Genomic DNA, 25,629 nt, shown 5'->3' on the forward strand with positions numbered 1-25,629 from the left:
AGATATGAGAGATCTGTGATGACACTAGGAAATCCAGTACCACATTTGAATACATGTAGAAGTTGACAACAAGGTATAACCGTGGTAAATGGACAAGTTGTGGTTTCTTACCTAGACAGATTAAAGAAGAATTAAAAGTAGAAGCTATCACAGACAAGTTCATAACTTTAATTAATTCAACTCTCTTTTTGTCTCTTAGGAAAACATGAGCTTCTAGAATTTTAAGTGATTCATGATAGATTAAAGTTAATAATTGCAGGAAAAATATAAAAGTAAAACAATAGTATACAACAATTGTTCTTAACTCCTGGAGTGTCCCATTCTGCTGAAACTATGGTCTCTCCTCAAAGTAATGCAAATGTGCATACGGACATATAGATTTAATATATCCCTAACAAATGCTGCTGTAACAAGGATTACTTCTGACTTTGTGTGCTAAATAACATCCTATATAAATGTGTGGGCAATGAAGCAATATAGAGGTAAATTATTTCCCACAACCTGCAACTAAGGTGGTTCATCACATGATAAAAGAAAGAAAACATAATGACTTTTCAAGGCATTTTCTAAAATAAAAATATATAATCTTTAACAGCTGCACATAATGTAATGAGAAGATTGCTGTGCTTTGGGGTAAGTCTTCATGATACAAATGCTTAAACAAGGTTTAGCATTTCTTTGATTCCATTTTATGCTCTAAAATCAAATATCCTGAGAATACTTTCCCTTTCATTAGACTAACCTTTTAAAGTTTTGTTAGTCTTAATGAATTAATAGGGCAGGCACGGTGGCTCACACCTGTAATCCCAGTGCTTTGGAAAGCCAAGGTGGGCAGATCAACTGAGGTCAGGAGTTCGAGACCAGCCTGGCCAACATGGTGAAACCTGGTCTCTACTAAAATTCCAAAAAAAAATTAGCCAGACATGGTGGCACATGCCTGTAATCCCAGCTACTCGGCAGGAGGATGAGACAGGAGAATCACTTGAACCTGGGAGGCAGAGGTTTCAGTGAGCCCGGATTGTGCCTTTGCACTCCAGCCTGGGCAACAAGAAGGAAACTCTGTCTCAAAACAAAACAAACAAACAAACAAACAAACAAACAAAAATTAATAGAAATTTTATAAAAATGGAATGCAGTTTCTCTTGTGTCATTATATTTCTTTTATGGTATCAGAACAATAAATTATACCCTTCGCTAAAAGTACGTATGCTATTGGTTTCTGTCAAAAGACTTATGTAAAAAGACTTCACCTATGAAAATAAAAATCTTGTGTTCTTTAAGGCATCATTTCTTCTGGTGACACTACATTTTATTCCACTTTTGAAATGTGATTATTGAAATACTATTCACATACCATAAAATTCACTAGCTTTTATTATACAGTTTAAAATATTTTAAAAATATTTTCATCATTCCTAAAATAAACTTTATACCTATTTGCTATCACACCCATCACCATCCTTCCTGCCCACTCCCCAGGCATTGGCAAGCACTCATTTCATTGTTGCTTCTATAGATTTGTGTATCCTGGACATTTAATGTGAAGGGAAACATATATGGTCTTTTGTGAATGGCTTGTTTCACTTACAACAATGTTTTCAAGTTTCATCAATGTTGTTGCATATATCAGTACTTTGTTTAATTTTATTGCCAAATAACATTTTATTTATTTGTTCATCAATTGATAGATACTAGAGTTGCTTCTACTTTTGACATTTATAAATAATGTTACTATGAACATTTCCGTTTAAGGTTTCACTTAGGAATACGTTTTTATTTTTCTTGCATATGTACTTAAAAGCAGAATTGTTGGGTCATAAAATGATTCTGAGTCTGACCTTTGGAGGAAATAGCAAACTGTTTTTCAAAGAGGCTGCACTGTTAACATTCCCACCAGCAGTGTATACAGGTTCCAGTTTATCTGCATCCTCACCAATACTTGATAATGCATGTCTCTGTGCTGTTGTGTGTGTTCTTTTATCTTGTCTCCTAGTGGAAGTGAAATCTCTTAGTGGAAGTGAAATTGCTCTCATTGCCCTTTGGATATGTATTTGCCTAATGTGCTCCTTGACAATTTATATTTCTTCTTTGGGGAAGTTTCTATTTAGCTATTTTGCCCATTTAAAAAGTTGGGTTATTTGTCTTTTTATTATTGATTTGTAGTAGTTCTTTGTCTCTTATCATGCATATTATTAGTAAAAAATGTTATTTTCATTCTGTGGGTGGTCTTTTAACTTTTTATGTTAAAAAAGTTTTAACTTTTTATGTGGCATCATTTGTAGCACAATTTTTTTATGCTTGATATAGTCAAATTATTGCTTTTTCTCTTGTTTCTGTGTTTTTAGTGTCATAGCAAAGAAACTAATGCCTAATCCAGCACAATGAACATTAACTCATATGAAGGTTTTTGTCTAAGACTTTTACAGCTTTTTTGAGTTTGTATTTTTATATTTCTGAGGTGTAAGAGAGGAATTCAACTCACTGCATGCAGATATTCACTGGTCTTAGCCCCACTGGTTGTAAACACTTCTTTCCTGGTTTAATTGTCTTGGCACTCTTGAGGAAAATACATTGCCCATTAATGTATGGGTTTATTTCTATACTTCCAATTCTATTCAGTTGATTTATAATTCTATTTTTACACAACTACCACATTGTATTAATATTATAGTTGTGTAATAAGTTTTGAAACCAGGAAATGTGAATTCTTCAACTTTATTTTTCTTTTTGAAGTTTTTTCTTGGCTGCACTATGTTCCTTGAATTTTCATATGAGATTTAGGATTACATCATCAATTTCTGCAAAAACAAAAATGCTAGTTGGTAATTTGATGGGATTGTGTTGAATCTGCAGGTCAATTTGGATGTGATTGCCTTTTAAATTGCCTCCCAATTTATACATAGGATATCTTTTCATTTATTTAGGTCCTTTTTTTTATTTTTGAGACAGAGTCTTACTCTGTCACCAGGCACCAGGCTAGAGTGCAGTGGCGTGATCTCAGCTCACTGCAACCTCCACCTCCCGGGTTCAAGCAATTCTCCTGCCTCAGCTTCCCAAGTAGCTGGGACTACAGGTGTATGCCACCACACCCAGCTAATTTTTGTATTTTTTAAGAGAGAGGGGGTTTCACCATGTTGGCTAGATGGTTTTGATCTCTTGACCTTGTTATCTGCCCGCCTCGGCCTCCAAATAATTTAGGTCTTTTAAAATTTATTTCAAAAATGTTATCCAGGTATAAGTCTTGCATTTATTTTGTTACATTTATTCCTATTATATTCTTTTTTACTATATTGTACATAAATTTTTTCTTAATTTTTAAATTTTCTTAATTTCATTTTTATACTGCTTATTGCTAGCATATAGAAATAATTTTTGTGTGTGAGTGTTGATATCATAACCTACAATCATGCTAACCATATCCATTAATTCTCGTAGTTTTAAGAAATGTATTTATATTTTCTACACACATTATGCCATCTATTTATATAGGTTTTTTTTTTTTTTTTTTTTTTTGAAGTGGAGTCTTGTTCTGTCACCAGGCTGGAGAGCAGTGGTGCAATCTCAGCTCACTGAAACATCTGCCTCTCAGTTCAAGCGATTCTCCTGCCTCAGCCTCCCAAGTAACTGGGACTACAGGTGCCTGTCACCACTCCCGGCAATATTTTTGTATTTTAGTAGACATGGGTTTTCATCATGTTGGCCAGGATGGTCTCAATCTCCTGACCTTGTGATCCACCCTCCTCATCCTCCCGAAATGCTGGGATTACAGGCATGAGTGACAGCACCCAGTCTATTTATAAGGTTTTAATTCTTCCTTTCAAATCCTAATGCCTTTAATTATTTTTTTTCTAATTGTCCTGGCTAGCAATTGAAATACAATGTTGAATAACTGATGAAAAAGGACCTTGTGTTCTTGTTCCTGATATTGGAGGGAAAGCCTGCAGGCTTTCATCATTAAATATGATTTTAGCTGTCAGATTTTATAGAGCAATTCTTAATTTAAGGAGTGTTTTGATCATGATCAAGTGTTAATTTTTGCCATTTTTTTTAGCATTTATGAAGATCATATGGTTTTTGTCATTTATTTTATTAATATGGGGTATAACACTGATTGCTTTTTGTATGCATTCCTAGGATAGCATCCACTTGGCCATGTCATAAAATTATTTTAAAACGTTGTTGGATTTGGCTTACAGAGTATTTTACTGAGAATTTTTGCAGAAAAAATTGTATTTATTGTTTTCTTGTGATGTCTTTGTCTAGTTTCAGTATCAAAATAAAATTGGCTCCATTGAGTAAGTTGGGAAGTAATCTTTCCTCTTCTATTTTTTGAAACAGTGTGTTAAAATCTTCATTAACTCTTTAAATATTTGGTAAAATTGACCACTGAAGCCATCTTGATCTCTATTTTTCTGCTTGGGACATTTTTGATTACTAACTCAAAACTTGTCAGAGATGTGGTAATTTATGTGTTTCTCAAATTTTTAGAAATTTTATCTAGGCTATCTAATTTGTGGGCATACAGTTTTTTTATAGTATTCCCTTTTTATTTGATCTGGTTAAATGTTACTTTTTATGACTTTTTAAAAGAATCCAATTTTGATTTTTATTATTGAAAAATTAGTTTCTCTTCTCCATTTTATTTATTTTATTCCTAATCTTTACTATTTTCTTCTACTTATGTTTAGGGTCAACTTGCTTTTCTTCTTCTAGTTTCTTTAGGTAAAAAAGATAGATTATTGAATTAAAATATGTATTTTCTTTGTACTATAGTCATGTATAGCTATGAGTTTTTTCTGTACTACTCTAGCTGCTTTCCATAAGTTTTTGTACATTGTGATTGTGTTTTCATTCATTTCGAGGTATTTTTGAATTTTACCTATGATTTCTCCTTTCACATTGTTTATTTAAGAGTAGTGTATTGTTTACCTTCTATGTATTTGTAAATTTTCCAACTTCCTTTTGTCATTGATTTATAAGTTAATTTCTCTGTGCTTACATAAAATATTTTGTATAATTTCAACTCATTTTAATTTGTAGTAGCAGAAGTATATTTTGTACAGTTTCAACCTATTCAAAATTATTGAGACTTGTTTTATGTCCTTAAATATTGTTTGTCCTGAGAATGTTCTATTTGCCTTTAAGAGGAAGGCTTATTTTGCTGTTTCTTCATAAAATACTTCATAGATATCTATCTGCTAAGGATAGATAGCTTACAGTGTTTTCAACATATTCAATTTCTTTGTTTTTTGCCTGACTTCTCTATCTATTGTTGAAAGTAGGGTAGGCCAGGCATGGTGGCTCACACCTGTAATCCAAGCACTTTGGGAGGCCAAGATGGGCACTTTGGGACTTGAGGTCAGGAGTTCGAGACTGGCCTCCCAACATGGTGAGACTCTGTCTCTACAAAATAAACAAAAATTAGCCAGGCATGTGGTGGGTGCCTATAATCCCAGCTACTAGGGAGGCTGGGGCACAAGAACTTCTTGAACCCAGGGGAGGCAGAGGTTGCAGTGAGCAAGATCACACCATTGTACTTCAGCCTGGGTGACAGAGCAAGACTCTGTTACAGAGAAAAAAGGGAGGGAAGGGTGCTGCTTAAGGTTTTATTCATTTTGAGTTGTCTTTCTTCCTTAAGTTCTATCAGTTTTTACTTCATTTATTGTGGTGCTCTTTCTTAGGTACTTTCAACCTTCTGCTTCATTAAATGTATAGTAAATCTCCTGCAAACAGAATATAGCTAGATCTTATTTTTTTAACCACCTTAGCTTTTAATTGGATTTTTAAATTTATTCACATGTAATGTTACTATTGACATGTTTGGATTGACCTCTTCTATTTAGCTTTTTCTATTCTATATGTTTCATGTCCCTTTGTTTTTCTATTTCTCTACTGACTTCTTTATTATTAAGTAGATATTTTCTAGTGTAATATTTTAACCACTTTAAGGTTTTTATTATATTTTTCAACTAGGTTCCTTGTAGCTTTTCTAGGGCTTAAAATATATATCGTCACTGACCAAATTAACTTTAGATTTAAAAATAACATTATTCCCATGGATGATAGAAACTTTCTCTAATATATTATCATTCTCTTCCCCTCCTTCTCATGCTATTGTTGTTATCTATGCTGTGTTACATACATTACAAGCCCAATCAAAATTGTTGTAATTACTGCTTCGTATATAGTCCTATAATGCCCTGTAAAGAGCAGGATGGCAGGTCACTCAGTGCAGGGAGGACATGAGATGCTCTCTTCCTGGGTGATCCTGCCACTCTCAACATATTTCCTTAGCCTCTGGGTGTCAGGTGGCTGTTCATATTGCTATGATTTCTTAGCTGGTAGTAAAAGATAAAGAAGATCGTATTACAAAGGACTTTTGTGTGTGTGTGTGTGTGTGTGTGTGTGTGTGTGCGTGTGTTTTAAGGAAGTGGTCTGGAAGTCACACAGATTTATTCTTTTTATATCCTTTTAACTCAAACTTTGTGATGTGGCAACATTAACTCACAGAAGGCTGGGAATTGTGTTCATCTTTGGGGACTCTGTTATTAAAGGGTGAAGCATACAAGGGAGACAGACAATCTCCACATACCTATATGAACATTTAGCTATCAGGCTCATATCATTAAAGTGTAAGCTAAGCTGTTCTAACATGTGTATCTATGTTTATGTCTCATAACTATCTATATCTATACTGTCCACTGTATGAAGATGCAATAATTTGCTTATTTCCTTACAGATGGATTTTACTGTAATATGTGTTTTTTGAAAGTCCCCCAGGTAATTTTAAACAGCCGTTGTGACATATTTTCATGATATAGCAATTGAAATAAATTTAGAGGATAATTGAAAACAGAAAATGGTAAAGAAGCCGGGCGCGGTGGCTCAGGCCTGTAATCCCAGCACTTTGGGAGGCCGAGGCAGGTGGATCACGAGGTCAAGAGATAGAGACCATCCTTGGTTAACATGGTGAAACCCCGTCTCTACTAAATATACAAAAAAAAATTAGCTGGGCATGGTGGCGCGTGCCTGTAGTCCCAGCTACTCAGGAGCCTGAGGCAGGAGAATTGCCTGAACCTAGGAGGCAGAGGTTGCGGTGAGCCGAGATCCCGCCATTGCACCCCAGCCTGGATAACAATATTGAAACTCTGTCTCAAAAAAAAAAAAAAAAAAGAAAGAAAGAATGAAGAGATGGTACAAAGCCAATTAAAGAGTCAGACGTAATGATGTGATTTAATTACAGTTTATCTTTGTGTATTATAGATAGCACAGTGTTAAAAACACTGTCAGCATATGTTTATAAATTGCTGATTCTATATCAAATTGTATTAGTCCTTGTTCATGGTGCTGATGAAGACATACCCAAAACTTGGTAATTGAAAAAGAAAAGAGGTTTAATGGACTCATGGTTCTATGTGGCTGGGGAGGCCTTATAATCGTGGTAGACGGCAAAAGGTACATTTTACACGGTGGCTGGCACAGAGCAAGAATAAGAACCAAATAAAGGGGAAACCTGTTTTAAAATGATCAAATTGGGTGAGACTTATTCACTACTATGAGAACAGTATGGGGGAAACCACTCCCATTATTCAATTCTTTCACTGGGTCTCTCCCACAACACATGGGAATTATGGGAGCTACAATTAAAGAGGAGATTTAGCTGAGGACACAGCCAAACCATATCACAAGCTTAGGACTAGGTGTAAGAGAAATAGAAAAAAGAGATGATGTATTAGTCTGTTTTTATGCTGCTATAAGGGCATATCCGAGACTGGGTAATTTATAAAGGAAAGAGGTTAAATTGACTCACAGTTCCACAGGGCTGGGGAGGCTTCAGGAAACTCACAATCATGGCAGAAGGGGAAAAAAACCCATCCTTCTTCACATAGCAACAGCAAGGAGAAGTGCTGAACAAAGAGGGGAAAAGCCCCTTACAAAATCATCAGATCTTGTGAGAACTCACTCACTACCATGAGAACAGCATGGAGGTAACTGCCCCCATCATTCAATTACTCCACTGGGTCCCTCCCATGACACAAAAGGATTATGGAAACTACAATTCAAGATGAAATTTGGATTAGGACACAGCCAAACCATATCAGATGATTTCCTCAGTATATGTAGCCTTTTGGTTCTGTTGACTTGCCTGTAGGGTAGTCAAAGCAGGCATTTTTATTGCCATTTACAGGTGAAAGACTAATAAGAAGGTTCAAAACTCACCCTTCCTGGCTCCTAGTCAAGGAATTTTTCTTTACACTGCTGTTCAGAAGACTGTGCCACTTGTTCGTACAGAGTCAACAGCATGTTTAAACTCCAGACCAATAAAACTGAGTGACAATAGATTATAGTTTATTTTGGTAGTGTTTGCTGAGTTGAGGGGAGTTCTAAAAAGAAACCAGCAGAAAACTTGAGTTTCTCTGCTGTTAGAATCTGAATGTTTGTGTCCCTCTAAAGCCCATATGTTGAAACTTAATCATCAAGGTGATGGTATTAGGCAGGTGGAGCATTTGAAAGATGATTAGGCCATCAGGATAGGCTCTCAGGAATGAGATTAGTACCCTTATGAAAGAGGGCCTCAGGAGCTGCCTTGCCCCTTCTGCCACGTGAGGAAATAGCAAGAAGGCATCGTTTATGAACCAAGAAATGGTTCGTCATCAAATATTGAATCTGCTGGCACCTTTACTTTGGATTTCCCAACCACTAGAACTGTGAGAAATAAATTTCTCTTTATAAACCATCCAGTCTATAGCATTTTGTTGCAGCAACTTGATTGAACTAAGACACCTGAAAATAATGGCTTGCTCTATTCTACATCTTCCCAACACATATGATTCATTCACTACCCATCTTATTCCAATGACCTGTCTAACCTTGGTGAATTAACAAGAATGAAACTGAAAGTGACAGCAGCTGGGAGCTGTCTGATGGGGTGTTTTATGCCATTATGGCTCCAACAAAAGTACCATAACTATCATTAGCATTAGATGGTAGCCTCCAGGGAGCAAATCCACTACCTGAAATGTTTCTTCCGTTCTACTGAATTATTTGATAATTTAGTTCAGAGTCTAAGGTCATTTCTATGACAAAAAAGCTTAGGAAGTGTATGACAAAATATTCTATCCCAAGATGATATTTTTATTGTTATAAATTAATGGATATATTTAATTGCTTATCTAGAATGTCCACTAGGTCTAATAACATTGACAAAATATTAATAACATTGGGTTGCTTTTGCCTAGATTTGTTTCCACTGTAACATCATAGCTAATGTGACAAAACATTTTTTTCTCTGAATCATTTAAAATTAACACTTTTTTTCCCCTCATTACATTGGCTGAATTTTTCCAAATGGCTCTTATAGATTTCTATTTAATGTCTCACACTTTCTTACTGTAGTTGGTTAACAGGTATTGTTATGCTAGTTTTCTAAATGAGGCAAGGGTACTGAAATAATTCAAACACTGGCACAACTATAGGAGTGAAGAAAAGTGGAAAACACCTAAGTCTGTCTCTTCAGTCAGTAATCTCTCCTCCAGTCTAGCAAAGTTCATTGTTTTGCTCCACAAACCTTTGGTTTCTTCTAACTCCAAACACTCTACAGCAAGGGGTTGTGGTCATTTGAAAACATTCAACTTAAAAAAAAAAAACATTCAACTTTCAAGCAAATGGCCGTGTTGAGCCCTAAATTTATGGTAGGCACAGTGCCAAGCACATTAGATGCATAATTAATGCTCAAAGGCACCCTGTATTACAGATGTTTTCGTCCCATTTTGCAGATAAGAATAATTGACCTTGGAACAAGTTAAATAGCCCAAAGCCACATAACCACTCTAAAACGAATACCAGAAAATTTTTATCCTCTCTAATATATGCCAGAGATTTGGGAAAGGAAGACCAAGAGTTTATTCTACTCATCAAGAGTGAGGCTTTAAGTATGCATCACTTTTTCATATTTGAAGAAAAGAAATTACTGAGAGGGAGGGAGACAGATGCCTGATAATCAAGGTAGCACTATCTATCCCTTCAACTCTTCAAACAGGCTGTTGGTTCATTGAATTGCAAAGTCATGCCTGATTTATCTTTTAGTTCCAATTGGTCTGATAATTCGAGAATAGTAGAAGCACATTACATATTTGTGAAGAGAATATTTTAGAAGCAGAATTTCCAGAAACTTGTGTATGTGTGACTGTGCCCTTCAGGGATCTTCTTGCATTTTCTTGGCTCTCCATTGCTCCTATACACACTCTTGCTTTGGTGTTACAAACTTCTGCTATTCCCTGCTTTGAGGCTTTCTGCTGCAATAAGAGCAGATATGTCCCTTGTGCAAGGCAGGATGGGAAAGCTGGGCAGTTATTCTTGCATAGTAATGACCTATGGGAGTTGTTGGAAAAGTAACCCACTGCCTTACTTCTTGGGTGGGAAAAGTCTGAGAAATGTTCTAGTGTCACTTTGAGGTCCTCAGTTGGACTAAGTCCCTACTGCCCCTATGGGATACCAGCTCATTTATACACTCTGTTTGGTCTCCCTTTTCTTCTCTGTTTCAACTCAGCAGTATACCTGTGTGTTGAAACCTCCCAAATAAAGTCCTTGCATTAAAATTCAGGGATTTCTTCTGGGGAACCGTCCAAAGCTATCTTTCTCAAAGTTTCAAAATAAGCCATTCAGAAGGCTGTGTTTAATAGAAAATAATAGCTAGCACTTATTAGTGAATATTTACTATTTGCAAGATACAATTTTTTCATATTTCACAGTTCTAATAAGGAGATAATAGTAATCATTACTGTTTTACAGATGGGAATACTAAGGCACAAGTTAATTAAGCAGCTTGCTCAAAAGTCACAGCTACTGATGAACAACATTGAAATTCTAACTCAATAATCCAGTTTTTTGATTTTAGAAAAGGTCTTGCCCTAATTATAATTCAAAACAATTGATTTACCATCAGAATACTTGCTGAACATGGTACCTTAGAGACTTGAGTATATTATTTTGATAAAATAATGCAAATGTATGCATTTATTATTCAATAGATGTGATCATAACATGTATAATACAAGCAACTTGTGTGTAGAAATGTTGCAAATAGCTGACAAACTTGGTCTGTGAAGAGCTGGTTTGTGTCATTTTGGCTTCCAGTAAAGCACAACTAGGACATGTATTATCAGAATTGATCCTTCAGACTTGATTTCCTATAGTATTTCAGTTATATAATTAATCAGGTTTACCTTTTCTTCCCTCTACTCCTTCTGTTCTTCCTTCTCATCTTTCCTCATTCTCTTCGTTCCACTCTATCCCTCACCTTACTCAACTCTCTTTTGCTGTTTTTGTAGTGATTCCAAATAACTTAGTCTTACTTTCCTCCCTCCTTCCCACCCTCCCTCCCTCCCTTTCCTCTCTTTCTTCCTTCCCTCTCTCCCTCCCTTCTTTCTTTCCTTCTTTCTTTCATTCACATTACAATGTTAATTATTAAAATTAAACAAGAAGAAGAATTAAGGAATTATAGGAAACTAAGAAAGTAATTAGATATAGATTAATTATCACTGATTCGGATTGCCAGAAGTACTGCTTTACACATTAGATTTCATAGAAGAATGTGCATGGATTGGTTTTTTTCTTTTTGCTACAGCAAGTGAAAAGGAAATGCATCATTAGCTATAAGAAAATCATATAAGCACAAAATGGTGAAGTAGCAAACTGTGGACAAACACTACACATTTAAAACATTACATTTTCAGAGCCAGTGGAAGAGAGGTTTTCTAAAATGCCAGAAAGTCAAATGTGAATATAAGTCAAATAAGTGTAAAATATGTAGGATCAGAGGTAGGAGGGGGAGTGTGAAAAGCACTCTGAAAAGAGTGACTATTTGTAAAAATAAAAGTTTAACATTTGGATGAGAACACTACTTAATAAAAATTATTACTTGGAAATTAGTAGCTATTTAAATGTTATAAGAAATTTCTGAGCAAAGAGTTCACTAAGAGGTTGATTTATTTCTAGATTTAAAACAATTCCACTTCAGAATTAAAATGTAACCCATCACTGAATTTAAAGAATGTATCCTGGTCTTCAGTGTGAATTATTGAAATTTCCTCAGGCATATAAACATTATTACAAGTATATTTTTCACTTAATCAATACACATTCTTATGTTGATAAAACCACTAGATTTTTTTTAATAAAGCAGAATTTTGTTAGAAATTCCTTATAGAATAAAGATATGAAATTATATAATTAAAGGTTTGTGGCAACTCAAGATTAGCTGGCAAGCACATATATAGTTTAGAAGGATGTCTATCTACTCACCATCTATCTCTCTCTGTTGCTTTTTGTCGCACTAATACATAATCTTGCTACCAAAATCTTTCTTTCAAGTTTCACTCTATATATACACTGATTTGTCACAGTTTTTGACTCCTAGGAGATACGGAGTTATCCTTGTGGCTTTTAAGCCTTCTTGGTTTAATTTCTTTCATCAAATAAAATGATTTATAATATATTTTCTAATTACCAGAGAGGGAACTCCTACCCCATGACCAATTGTGTTTGGTGTCCCAGAAATCCTAATTGGGAAAATGACCGGAAGATTCCTAGTTGAGGTACGGCTTGAAAATCGGTAATAAATATTTATAATCCACAATGTACATACCCATTAAGAAACATATTGTATAATACACATCTGAAGAAATACAGTTTGTACTTTTATATAGAGAGATGCTGTATGAAGTCTAGTATATTTTCGGTTTGCATGGTCTCCCAAATAAGTTTCCAGTGGGTTTTCTCCTCTGTGCTTTTTTCATTTACTGATTTATCCTCACGCTTCCAGAAAAAAATTTCCTCTTAAGTCACTTAGTAATTTTTACCTGGTGTTATATTAATATTATATATTAATATATAATAATATAATATTATATTATTATATATTACTCTATTAGATATATAATACTCTATTAGATATAACATGCCCTTGCATATTCTACAATAAATTAGCACAGTATTCTGAAGATGTTAGACACAATGAATGCATGTTGAAATAAAGAATAAGAAAAAGATTTGATGAACGCATTACATGATTCAAAGCAGGCAGAGTGGGACCATAGTTTTACCTTGTCATTTCTTTTTCTGTTTTGTTTTTTTTGTTTTTTTGACTGATAGCAAGTCTCCACATTTTTCTGCACTAGAGTTCCATCATTGCCAAAATAAAGGTCTGGGACTAGATTCCCCAAAGCCCCTTTTAGCTCTGACTTCCTATGAATTTATGAGATGAAGAAAGGAGAATAATGAAAGTGCAGGGAAGAAAAGAGGTTATTATTACACACATTTTGATAAACAAATGTTGCCTTACATTAGATTTCACTAGAACAAACTTCATTTACACTGAGATGGTAAACATCATGACACAGAAAATTATTTTGACTAATTTAATGCTGTTTCTTTACTTATTTTTAGATTTTTTCTGATTATAAATTTAAGATGATTTTCTAATATATGTGTGTATTAATATCTTAAATATGGAGACAAAATGAGCAAAGAAGGAAATAGAGTATTCATAATTTCACCACCAGATAGAATATCTGTTAATATTTTAGAGAATTCTACCTTCTTAGTCCATCTCTATATCCTTCTTTTAAAAGTCAACATCTATGGTCTATCCATGTATGCATACATTTATCTATTTACCCATCTGTTTTCTTATCAATAGAGATAAATTTGTCATTTATAGACATACACAATACAATATCTCATCTATCCCAATTGTCTAATCTCAGTCAAATGACTCTGAAGATACTATTTTAATAGCCATTGGGATAGCTAAAGTTATCTGTTTGGCATCTTTTAATTTCTCCTCCTTTCTTCTTTTGTAAATTGATGTTTTCTTTCTTTATGATTAATTTGTTCCAACTAGTTGAGACCCACTGCCATAAGTCTGGGCACATGACTAAGCCATGGCCAGCCTGGTTGCAGTAGTTTAGCAGAAAGCAAAAAAAACCAAGACAACTGGTATGAATGAGTGCTTCTGTGATGTTTTGGTGAAACTACTGAAAGAGAGGCACCATTATTCCCTTGGAATGAGTAGCTACGAGATTGTTGTAAGTCTATTTGCTAAAGAATGAAGTCCATACAGAAAGTAACAGGGCTGGGGGATGGTATAAAGCCAATAAGATTTTGGATGATATCTTCTGATTCTCTGATTCAGTCAATGCCTGAAATTAATGTAACTATGAACTTTTTATTATGAATTGGTGGAGTCCTCCACCCACCTCCTTTGTTCAGTGAGTTAGCTTTTCATGCCTTACAAAAGAAACTAGTTCATTTAGGTAAGTGTCATATGAAATTTAACACATTTTTCCTGTTTATCATATTGGATGTATTCATCTTTCTTCTGTAGTAACATAATAATGCATTTTTGTAATTTAATTTTTGCCTATATATCTGAAGACTAAAGTAGGACAGTAAAGGGAAAGTTTCTTGAAAAAAATTTACAGAACAAAGTTTTTCTTTTTTAAATTCTGTCTGTTATCAAAATGCTGTTCAGGGCCAGGCGCAGTGGCTCATGCCTGTAATCTCAGCACTTTGGCAGGCCAAGGCACTGTAACAGATTTAGACTCTGTAGTCCCAACTTTACTAAAAGACTTCAAATCTAGTTTTTTGTTTTTCCTAAAGTAGAACTTGAGTAATTGTGGCCTAGTGTGGTGGCTCATGCCTGAAATCCTAGCACTTTGGGAGGCTGAGGTGGGAGGATCCCCTGAGGTTATCAGTTCGAGGCCAGCCTGGCCAACATAGCGAAATCTCATCTCTACTAAAAATACAAAAATTAGCCAGGCCTTGTGGTGCATGCCTATAATCCCAGCTAAGCTGAGATTGCACCACTGAACTCCAGATTGAGAGGCAGAGTGAGACTCCGTCTCAAACAAACAAACAAAACAAACAAACACCCTCCCCCCAAAAAAACAAACAAAAAAGACCAAGAAAAACTAACATGCCATTCATAAAATTGGACAGCTTGATTGTCATCAACACTAATCTTTGAGGTATATGCATCAGAGCTAATGCATAAAGAACCTCCAGTTTTGTCATCTATTATAACATTAAATTAATTGGATGATGCTGAATCTTTCTCTGTCAGCAACTGGTGATGTTCCTTACCATATTGCTGATAATTAAAGAGCCCTCCCTTCTCTGGCTTGTTTGGTAGAGACATGGAAGCATCAAAGTCAGAGGGGACACGTGAATAGCTACTTTTCTCTTTCTCCACCTTGATATTTAACTTTTTTACCCTCTCATCTCATAAATATCATTGTCTATCATCTAAATATCCATCTGTCCCTCCACCAAGGTAAAGTGGGAACAGGAAGAAGAAATTCAAAAGGAGAAGGAGAGTTTTTATAAAACTGTTACTTTTGTGAATAGACATTGAATTACCTAGGGCCAAGAGTTCAAACCCTCTTGAGGACTGCTGTGTCCTTTGAACTGCTCGGCAGCAGGAATCCCACCACTCTTGCTCATCTCTCCTTTAGTTACACTGACAGTGTTGAATACTCTGCTACCACTGCTTGCTTGTTCCTCTTACAGCCTCTATTACTCTGTTGAGATAGTCTGTTCTGCTAAAAAGAATGTTACTGTAACACATGTTAGATAGTACATGATTGGTAAATAGTGGAATGATATCGATATAACAGAAGAAGTCTTAAAAGGTCATATGTGAGTTTGTTTTTGGCATATTCATATTTTGGGCAGTTGAATGCAAAGTAAATGAATAGAGTTAATCACAGCAAATTACTGAAGTATGCAGTTACAGATAGGATACCCGATCAATGCACAATCTCCCTCTGGGCCCAGCTTGGCCATATGCTCTGTCTCGGAAATGCTTATTGTCCTGTTATATCTATTCTGTGTTCATTTTGCCCTTTTCTCCATAATTTAGCAGTCTCCAGCCTTTTTACATGGTCTACCCTTTTATTCCCTTTGCCTTAAAGATAAAACCCTTCATTTACTGTAGTATTTATTTATCCAGAATTTAACATGTGCTTTTCCATGTTAGAATTACCCAGCTCTTTTGGAATTATATATGTGTGGATATATGGATTTCTATTCTTTTTTTAGTGATAAGATCACAAAGGTTGCCTGGGTTTTGACATCTCTCTCTAAACTTTTTATCCCATAAGCTCAGGTTATTTTGGGAGGTCATTCAGGATGACATATATTATCATTGCAAATGCCTGGGCCTCTATCTTCTTTCTTCTGAGGCCTGATCCACCTTCCAGGTGACTATTTTTGACAGTAGAACCCAAGATGTGTTAATGTTGATTCTAGTTTTCTACCACATTTTATCCATAGGAATGGTGATGGCATTCTTTTCTCCATTTTGAGAGAAACTCTGAGAGTGTGAATAGCCACAAATTTAGAAATTTCTTTTTTGCTTTGTTAAAAACATGGACAATAATCTATATCTTGCCTGTGATCTTCCAGGTAGGTAGCAGACGGAAGTCCACTGTGTCTTCCCGTATGGTTGCATATTAAGCATCAAGTGGTATCCTTAAGTTTCTCTGTTTACATGGCATTAGAAAGCAGCACAACTGACATGTCTCAGTTGGGAGTATATACTTCCCTGCACAGCTCTCTCCAATGAATCGTCCTCAACACTTCTGTTTTGTTTTTCTCTATGATCACCTGACCCTTTTATGTTCTTATTGTGGCATGGAATTTAAAAGCCCTTTAATCCATTACTGATAATGTACTTTTTAACTTCTAAACTACTTTGGATATTGAATTTTTTTTTTTTTGAGACTGAGTCTTACTCTGAGCCCAGGCTAGAGTGCAGTGGCACCATCTTGTCTCACTGCAACCTCCACCTCCTGGGTTCAAGTGATTCTCCTGCCTCAGCCACCTGAGCAGCTGAAATTAAAGGCATGTAACACCACGCCAGGCTAATTTTTGTATTTTTAGTAGAGACAGGGTTTTGCTATATTGGTCAGGGTGGTCTTGAACTCCTTACCTCAGGTGATCTGCTCACTTTGGCCTCCCAAAGTGCTGAGATTACTGCGTGAGACACCACACCTTGCCTGGTTATTGCTGACTCTTATGTGTTCAGGAACTTTCATTCTAAGTTCCTGTTACATATATCTCTATGTATACACTTATCTACAACTATATTGAACCATATTGCAGACAATCTGGTAAATTGGTATACTTTATTTACATCAAGAAACATGTAAAGCCTATATTTTCTTCCACTTAGGATTGCTTATACTTTTAAGACATGAAGTGATTCCATTTAAACAGTCAGACTTTTAATTTATTTGAAAAAGTGTTATTGCTCTGAAAGCAAATGGAGATACCTTAAGTGACTCCCTGAGCTACGAACACGTGGCTCACTGTTGTAGAGCTGGCTATACAAGGATGCATCACAGGCTTCAGAGTATACATGCTTCTTGATTACTTTGGTCAAAATAAATAAATGCTGCTTGTAACCATGGACTGCCTCTAAATATGGACTGTGTGATTTTTTTTCTCACATTTTTCTCTTCGCTGGGGCATACTTCTCCTAGAATCCATGGTTTCAGCTCATCACTTTTGGTTTCCAAAGGAATATATAACAATAGATACCAGTGAAAAAAGCATATGAACCCTTGGCAGGTTCTGAACCATTCCCTTGAAATAAAAGTAACACCAGTGTACAGAGACACTCTTCTGATTTAAGGTTTCTTTATCCACCTGTTAAGAAATCACTTTTTAAAAATGCATAAAATTATGACTCTCACAGAGATATAAAATGATCACATGTCAAAGATTTTATTTGACTCATTAATTAATGAAAAAAGCAGTGCGATATGACAAGTGCTTTTTAAGATAACTCAAAAGCAGCACATTTGTAGTCAGATAAGAGATGCTAAGACACATTTACAAATGGATGCTGACTGGCAAAATCCTTGAAAGTCTACAGGACCATAATCAATTGCATTCAATGACATAATTTGCAATATTATGAACAGGAATTATTTACAACAGTATTAGTGTACTATAAACTAATTTATATCTCATAGAGTAGTAAAATAGCCTAGTCAAAGACAAAGATAAAGACAACCATGATAAATTATTCAGTCAAGACACCTACCAAATTTAAAAGCCTTTTATGAATTTCTTTAGGGAGGCATATCTCAAATCCTTCTATGTACTACTTCATATGTTAGGTGGAAATGCTAAATGCTAAACATAAACTGATAGTTAAAGCTTTGTGGTAAGTGATCATCTTCACTGAGCATTATCTACACTGGCTATACAGCATGCTTTCCCTCTGTTGTTGAGTTCTGATTGCTGTCGTGTCTGATCCCTGATAAAAGTTAGGTTACTTTGAGGCCAATGATTGTACTTCATATGCATCACCCAGCCCGATCCCTGGTTCACATCAGGTACTTAGTTAATGCCCAATGAGTGCATACATGATTTGAGAGAAAATTATTCAAAGGTCACTCTACTCACTTAAAAGATAATTTTTTCTCCTTACTTGGATAATGTAGTTATTCAAAAACAAGGGCTGAAAAAAGGATCTCAAGCTATATCGTGCTAATTTATAAAGCAAGTAAATATTTGGTTTTAATTTTTATAAATATTTTTGCTTAGAAAAATATTAGTTGGAGACAGTTGTATACACTTTCCGTTCTACATCACATTTCTTCTAAGGTTCAAAGTATTCTTTGTCCTTACTTTGAAACATTTGGCATTTATGCTCCAAGGAGCAGCTCTGGTAATGAGAGAATATGTTTTGCATACTCCTGGTCCTGCCAGTAATATTTTCAAAAACTAAAAATTAATTTTTAAACAGCAGGCTTCTGTGACCACAACACTGTTGTTAAAATCTCTTTTTGGCACAATATTCTACTCTCTTGAGTCATTGTTGATGCTTTTATTTTTAAAAAGCTACATTTTATGCTACATTGGTAACTTTTATCCAAAATTAATATTTAATCCAAAGTATATTGGAAAATAAAATAGAAATGCATTAACTTCACATAAGCCTGAAGTTAGTAGAATCTTATATTTTTATTTAGTAAGTTGGAACAAGGCACATTTTTTTTTTCTGGAAACAAATAAAAAGGATAGTAAAGGAATGTCCTAAGAACAAATAGATTAAGGCACTCTACAATATTTGAAACAAAGGTAAGGTAATAATGTTATCAATAATAATAGTAATAAATAGCCATGTATTTCCACAATAAAATAATAAAATATGTTACAAGTTAGCATTTATATTATTTTTGTACATAATTTTGTGTTTTAGAGATGTTAAGATTTGCAAAGGGAAGAATATCAAAATTGTTTCTCTGAATTATCTTGAAAATATTACTCATCAAAACTATCTCTCATTTTTAGTCTTAGAATAGTAATACTTGGCTTTGAAAAGCAGCAGTAAGAACATTTGGTCGTAGATTATGAGTCCTTTTAATAATAAAGTTAGATTGCCAGAGGCATTTGCTGCTACTTCTTTTGAAATTTGACTCTTAGTTTCCAAATTGATTCATTCCCTTTTTGAAAAAAATAGAACCTTTAATTTTAGTATGTTTCTTCCGGAGAAAAATTGCTGCCTAGTTCAGTTCAAGCCAGTTTATTAAGTATCTCTTGACGGTCTATTATGTAGCAGACTGTTCTGAAAGTATAGGGGTACAAAAATGAATGACATTTTTAGACTAGTGGGAGAGATGAACACAAATGCAATTTCCTGTTCTAGGGAGTAGGATGCTAAAGAATCACTTATAATTTCTGTAAATTCAAGAAGATCTTTTTAGAGAATGTGACCCCTTGGCTAAGGGTTGAATAATAAGTTAAAAAGGTGAAAAGGTGAAAAAACCTTTTCAGATATGCACTCTGTGTGTGTGTGTGTGTGTGTGTGTGTGTGTATAAGTATGGCAAGGAGATATTACTGATGAGACGGGAGTGATGTGTTTCTAGAAACAGCTTCAGGTCCCACCTCGTTTCTCCTTTTAGGGTACTCCCACTGTACTGTGGGTATAAATATTAAAGAATTTTTTTATTTGACAGGGAAAGTGTAGGATACTGTCAGAATACTTAGGAAAGCCTCTTTATTTTGCTGGGTTTAGAGTAGACTTCTGGACTTTCCTGGCATAAGACATAAAGAATGAGAATGCATTAGGTGGGAGGAAAGGTTTAGCAGAGGCAGTACAGAGGCAGAAGAGACATGTGACAATGGAGGAGCTGTTAGAAGTTTGCTTACAAGTTTTTCTTGGAAGAAGTCTCATGTGCTGTGTGTCAAGAGAAATTGGTAAGACATGAGGCTGGACCTTATGGGAACATTACACACACACACACACACACACACACATATACACATATATGGATCTATGACTATATATAAATTTAAAAATTAGCTTTTATATTTTAGAACAGCATTAGTTTTACTGAATTATTGTCTAGCAAGTACAAAATTTCTCATATACTCTATTTTCAATTTCCCTATTAGCATGAATGACAAGTTATATTAGTATGGTGCATCTGTTATAATTAATGAGATAATATTGATGCATTATTATTAACTAAAGTCCATGCTTTATTTATCTACTTCATGCCCATTTTCTGTTCCAAGATCCCATCCAGGGTACCACATTACCCTTAGCAATATGTCTCTGTAACTTCTCTTGGTTGTGAGAGTTTCTTTCATAAATGAAAGTTCCCTTATTTATGACCTTGGCAATTTTGAGAAGTGCTAGCTGGATATTTTTTGGAATGTCCCTCAATTCAAATTTGCTTGATTTATTATTTTCATAATTAGACTGGGTCACAACTTTAGAAGGAAAGCCAAAAAGGCAAACTGCCTTATCATCACTTCATATCAAGAGTACATATTACCAATTTAAGTAATCACTCTTGATCTTAACTTTGATCAACTAGCTTGGGTTACTGTCTTACATTTATCACTGGAAGCTTCTTTTTCTCCCTTTCGATACTGTACTCTTTGGAAAGAAGTCACTGTGCACAATTTGGACATGAAGTGGGAGTTGTATTCTCCTTTTGTAAGGGAGGAATACCTGCAGAAGTTACCAGGAATTCTTCTGCATAGTATATGTTTTGATCCTTTCCCCATTGATTTATACAAATATTTATCCAATCAATATAAATATTAGTATTTTCAAAATATTTTGAGTTATAATCCAATGTTACTTAATTTTTGTTGTTCAAATTATTCCAGTTTCAGCCATTAAAAGGTCTTTTGGGGTTCTTTCTTTCCACCTCGGACCCGACAGAATGGCTCCTGCAAAGAAGAGTGACGAGAAGAAAGAGGACCGTTCTGCCATCAACAAGGTGGTGACCCGAGAACACACCATCAGCATTCACAAGAGCACCAGCATGGAACATCAAGAAGCGTGCCCCTCGGGCACTCAAAGAGATTCAGAAATTTGCTATGAAGGAGATGGGAACTCCAGATGTGCATATTGATACCAGGCTCAACAAAGCTGTCTGGGCCAAAGGAATAAGGAATGTCCCATACCAAATCCGTGTGTTGTCCAGGAAACGTAATGAGGATGAAGATTCACCAAATAAGCTCTATGCTTTGGTTACCTATATACCTTTTACCACTTTCAAAAATCTACAGACCGTCAATGTGGATGAGAACGAATGGCTGATCGTCAAATACATAAAATAAACTTTAAAAATTGCAAAAAAGAAAAGGTCTTTCATTGGCTGCCATATCCCTTTGAAATATCACCAGCATTGCAGCTTTACCGTTATTATTATTTTACCATTTTCTATCTTGTTGGCACTACAGTTGCTCTGGGTTCATCTTGTACTTTTTCCTACTATAGTCCAAGAATCAGCTAGTTCTCCAAGAAGCCACGATTTCTTTTATTCTGGGCACTAGGTGTGGTCATTGCTTCTAAGATGTAGTTGCTTCTAGGGCTTCTTAGCTGACAGAAAAAGGAAGTATATGAATGCATATTAGCCTAACTTATACACCTAGCTACAAATATTTTTATTTGAAATCATCTATATCTATTAGTTTGGTGCAAAAGTAAATGCAGGCTTTGCCATTGAAAGTAATGGTATTAAGCTAAACATGAGTCCCCACTGTTGTCTTCCACTATGTTCCATTACTGTATGAACATTCTAGCTTCCTATCCTTGTTTATCTGTAAGCTCTTACCCTAACAGTGAGAAATCTGGCTCCTACTATTTACTATTTATTTACTTAGCTCAATTTGAGTATAAATGTATTGTGGTTTCAATTGTTAACCCAGTCTCCTCTGGAAAACTACTTAACTAGTTAGAGTGTAGTGCAAACACTTCCTTGTGCTTCACCCATTCAGCCTCCCCATGCCCCGCAAACTTGAACTCCTGGCAACCACTGACCTATTTACCATCTCTACAGATTGCCCTTTCCAGAATGTCCTATAATTGGAAACATACATTTTGTGGTTTGTCCAGACTGGTTTATTTCACTTAGCAATGTGTACTTAAAATTCATCTGTGTTTTGCTGTGGCTTCATAGCTCATTTTTTAAAGTTGCTGAATAATATTCCATTGTATGGATGTAAGACAGGTTTGTTCATCCATTTTGTTTATCAATTGAAGGACATTTTGGTTACTTCCATGTTTTGGAAATTATGCATAAAACTGTTATAAACATTTGTGTGCAGGCTTTGTGTGGGCATAAGGTTTCAAATCAGTTGGGTAAATACTATGGAGTGTGATTGCGGGATTGCAGGATAGGGCAATGTGTAGCTTTGCAAGAAACTACCAAATTGTCTTCCAAGTAGCTTTACTATTTTTTATTCCCAGTAGCAACAAAGGAGAGTTCCTATAGCTTCATATCTTCATTAGCAGATAGTATGGCCAATTTTTATGTTTTAACCATTCTAACAGTTGTGTAGTGGTATTACATTCTTGTTTCAATTTACAATTTCCTAAGAAAAAGCCATGTTGAACATTTCAATATGTTTATTTGTCATTTGTATATCTTAGTGAGGTATCTAGTTAGATATATCACTCATTTTAAAATTTAGTCATTTTCTTATTGTTGATTTTTATAATTTCTTTGCATATTGTGAATACAAATCCTTTTCAAATATGTGTTTTAAAGTATTTTCTCCCAGTTTCTCAGTTTCCCTTTTTATTCTAAACGGTGTGCTTTGCACAGTGGAAGTTTTCAATTTTAATAAAGTCTATCTTATCCATTTTGCTTCACAGGTCAGATGTCATATTTAAACACTCATCACCTCTGAAAAGATATTACATATCATATGTCATCAGGGAATTACAGACAAAAATGACAATGTAATGCCACTACACACTGATTATCACGGCCAAAATTCAAATGCTGTCAAGAATGTAGACCAACTGAAACTCTCACTCATTGCTGGTAGAAATGTAAAATGGTATGGCCACCTTGGAAGACAGTTTGTTTCTTACAAAGCAAAATACACTTTTAACATGTTATACAGCAATTGTGCCCCTTGGTATTTATCAAAAGGAGATGAAAGCTTATGTTCACACAAAAGCCTGCACACAGGTATTTATGACAGCTTTATTAAGAATTGCCAAGACTGAAAGCAGCCAAGATGTTCTCATGTGGGTGAACCAATAAATAAAGTGTGATGCATATTACTTAAAATGAAAAAGAAATGAGCTATTAATCCAGGAAAAGACATGGAGTAAAAATGTACAAGGAGACTTCAAAAAGTACATGGAGTAAATGGAATTAAAAAATAACAATAAAAAATATAAGCTTTATTTTTCAGCATAAGCTTCATCAAGATCAAGATACTTTTGTAAGCAATGATACCAGCCATTTAGTTCATATCTAAAGAACTGAGGGTCATGAGAATTTAACCATGTCAGTGTAGTCTCTTATATTATTAAATGGAAAAAATTGGGTGCCTTTTAGAAATTTTTTAGATTATGAAACAAAAAAGTCAGAAGGAGGCAAATCAGGACCATAAAGTGGATGCCTAATGATTTCCCCTTAAAGTCCTTGCAAAATTGTTCTTATTTGATGAGAGAAATGAACAGGAGAATTGCTGTAGTGAAGGACTCTGGTGAAGATTTTCCAGGTGTTTTTCTGCTAAGTCTTTTTCTATCTCAAAGCCCCTCCCTCATAATAAGCAGATGTTGTTGTTCTTGGACCTTCTGGAAAATCAACAATCAAATGCTTTGAAGTGTCCCAAAAAACTATTGCTATTACCTTTGCTCTTGACCAATCCACTTTTGCACCACGTCTACCTCTTGTTAGCCATTTCTTTGATTGTGATTTGTCTTCAAGATCATACTGGTAAAGCCATGTTTTATTTCTTGTTACAATTCCTTGAGGTCCTAAAGAAATGTTTCAGGAGCTTGATCTAACTTGTTTGAAATTTCCACTGAAAGCTCTTCTCCTGTCTATAGTTGATTTCAGTGCAATGGTTTTGCCAATGATCAAGTAGAAAATTTTTTCACCTTTAATTTTTCAGTTGGAATTTTGTAAGCTTAACTAATGGAGATCCGTATGGTATTGGCTATTGTTTGTGCTGTAAATTGTTCGTTTTCTTCAAATAGAGCATAAACAAGATTAATTTTTTCCTTACAAATTGATGTGAATAGTCTGCCTCTGCAATCTTCTACTTCAACATTGCCACATCACTTCTTAAAATAAGTTATTCATTTGTAAACTGCTGATTTATTTGGGGCATTGTCTCCATTAACTTTTCAGAAACCATCAAAGATTTTATCATTCTTCCACCCAGGCTTCACCATAAATTTGATGTTTGTTATTGCTTCCATATTAGCAAAATCCATCTTGCTCTGACAGTGGCTCTTTTCAAACTGATGTTTTATGCTTTGCATTGCCTCAAATTAGGTCCTGCTCAAGAATTTTATTACAAGTTAATACAAGTTTATTTTGTTCCAAAAAAGTTGATATCCACGAAGAGTTTTTTTTAACTAATACACATTTTCCATGACCTTTTTGAAGGCCCCTTGTGTATTACTAAGTAAAAGAAGTCACATATTATTTGATACTAACCATATGGCATTCTGGGAAAGGCAAAAACCATAGATATGGTGGAAGGCAAGCAGGAGTGAGTCAGGTCTTACATATATGGCATTAGGCAAAAAGAGAGACCAGGTAGGAAAACTCCCCCTTATTATACTGATAGACCTTGGAGACATATTTGCTATCACAAACAGCATGGGAAAGACCTACCTTCAGGATTCAATTACCTCCCATGGGGTCCCTCCCACAACACATGGGGATTCAAGATGGGATTTGGGTGGGGACACAGCTGAACCATATTATTCTACTCCTGGTCACTCCCAAATTTCATGTCCTCACAATTCTGAACCAAATATATCTTCCCAACAGTCCCCCAAAGTCTTAACTAATTTCAGCATTAACTCAAAAGTTCACAGTCCAACATCTCATCTGAGACAAGGCATGTCCCTTCCACCTATGAGCCTGTAAAATCAAAAGCAAGTTAATTACTTCCTAGATACAATGGGGGTAGAGGCATTGGGTAAATGCAACCATTTCAAAAATATGTAGGAATTCAAGATAAGATTTGTGTGGGGACACAGTCAAATCATATCAAACCTCCACCAGCATGCAACTGCCCACAGCCTTCACCTGCCTGCAGCCTTCCTCCACTAC

The 25,629-nt window shown here is 35.2% G+C and overlaps 1 pseudogene across 1 annotated transcript; it reads left to right on the forward strand.

The window, feature by feature from the left end:
- The first annotated feature begins 21,255 nt into the window (after positions 1-21,255).
- LOC118152330 (large ribosomal subunit protein eL31 pseudogene) lies at positions 21,256-24,089 on the forward strand (annotated as a pseudogene). The gene has a single exon (XR_013533484.1). The product of XR_013533484.1 is annotated as a large ribosomal subunit protein eL31 pseudogene (transcript).
- Positions 24,090-25,629: the final 1,540 nt, after the last annotated feature.

Source organism: Callithrix jacchus, chromosome 3 (genome assembly GCF_049354715.1).
Source record: "Callithrix jacchus isolate 240 chromosome 3, calJac240_pri, whole genome shotgun sequence".
NCBI classification, from domain to species: domain Eukaryota; kingdom Metazoa; phylum Chordata; class Mammalia; order Primates; family Cebidae; genus Callithrix; species Callithrix jacchus.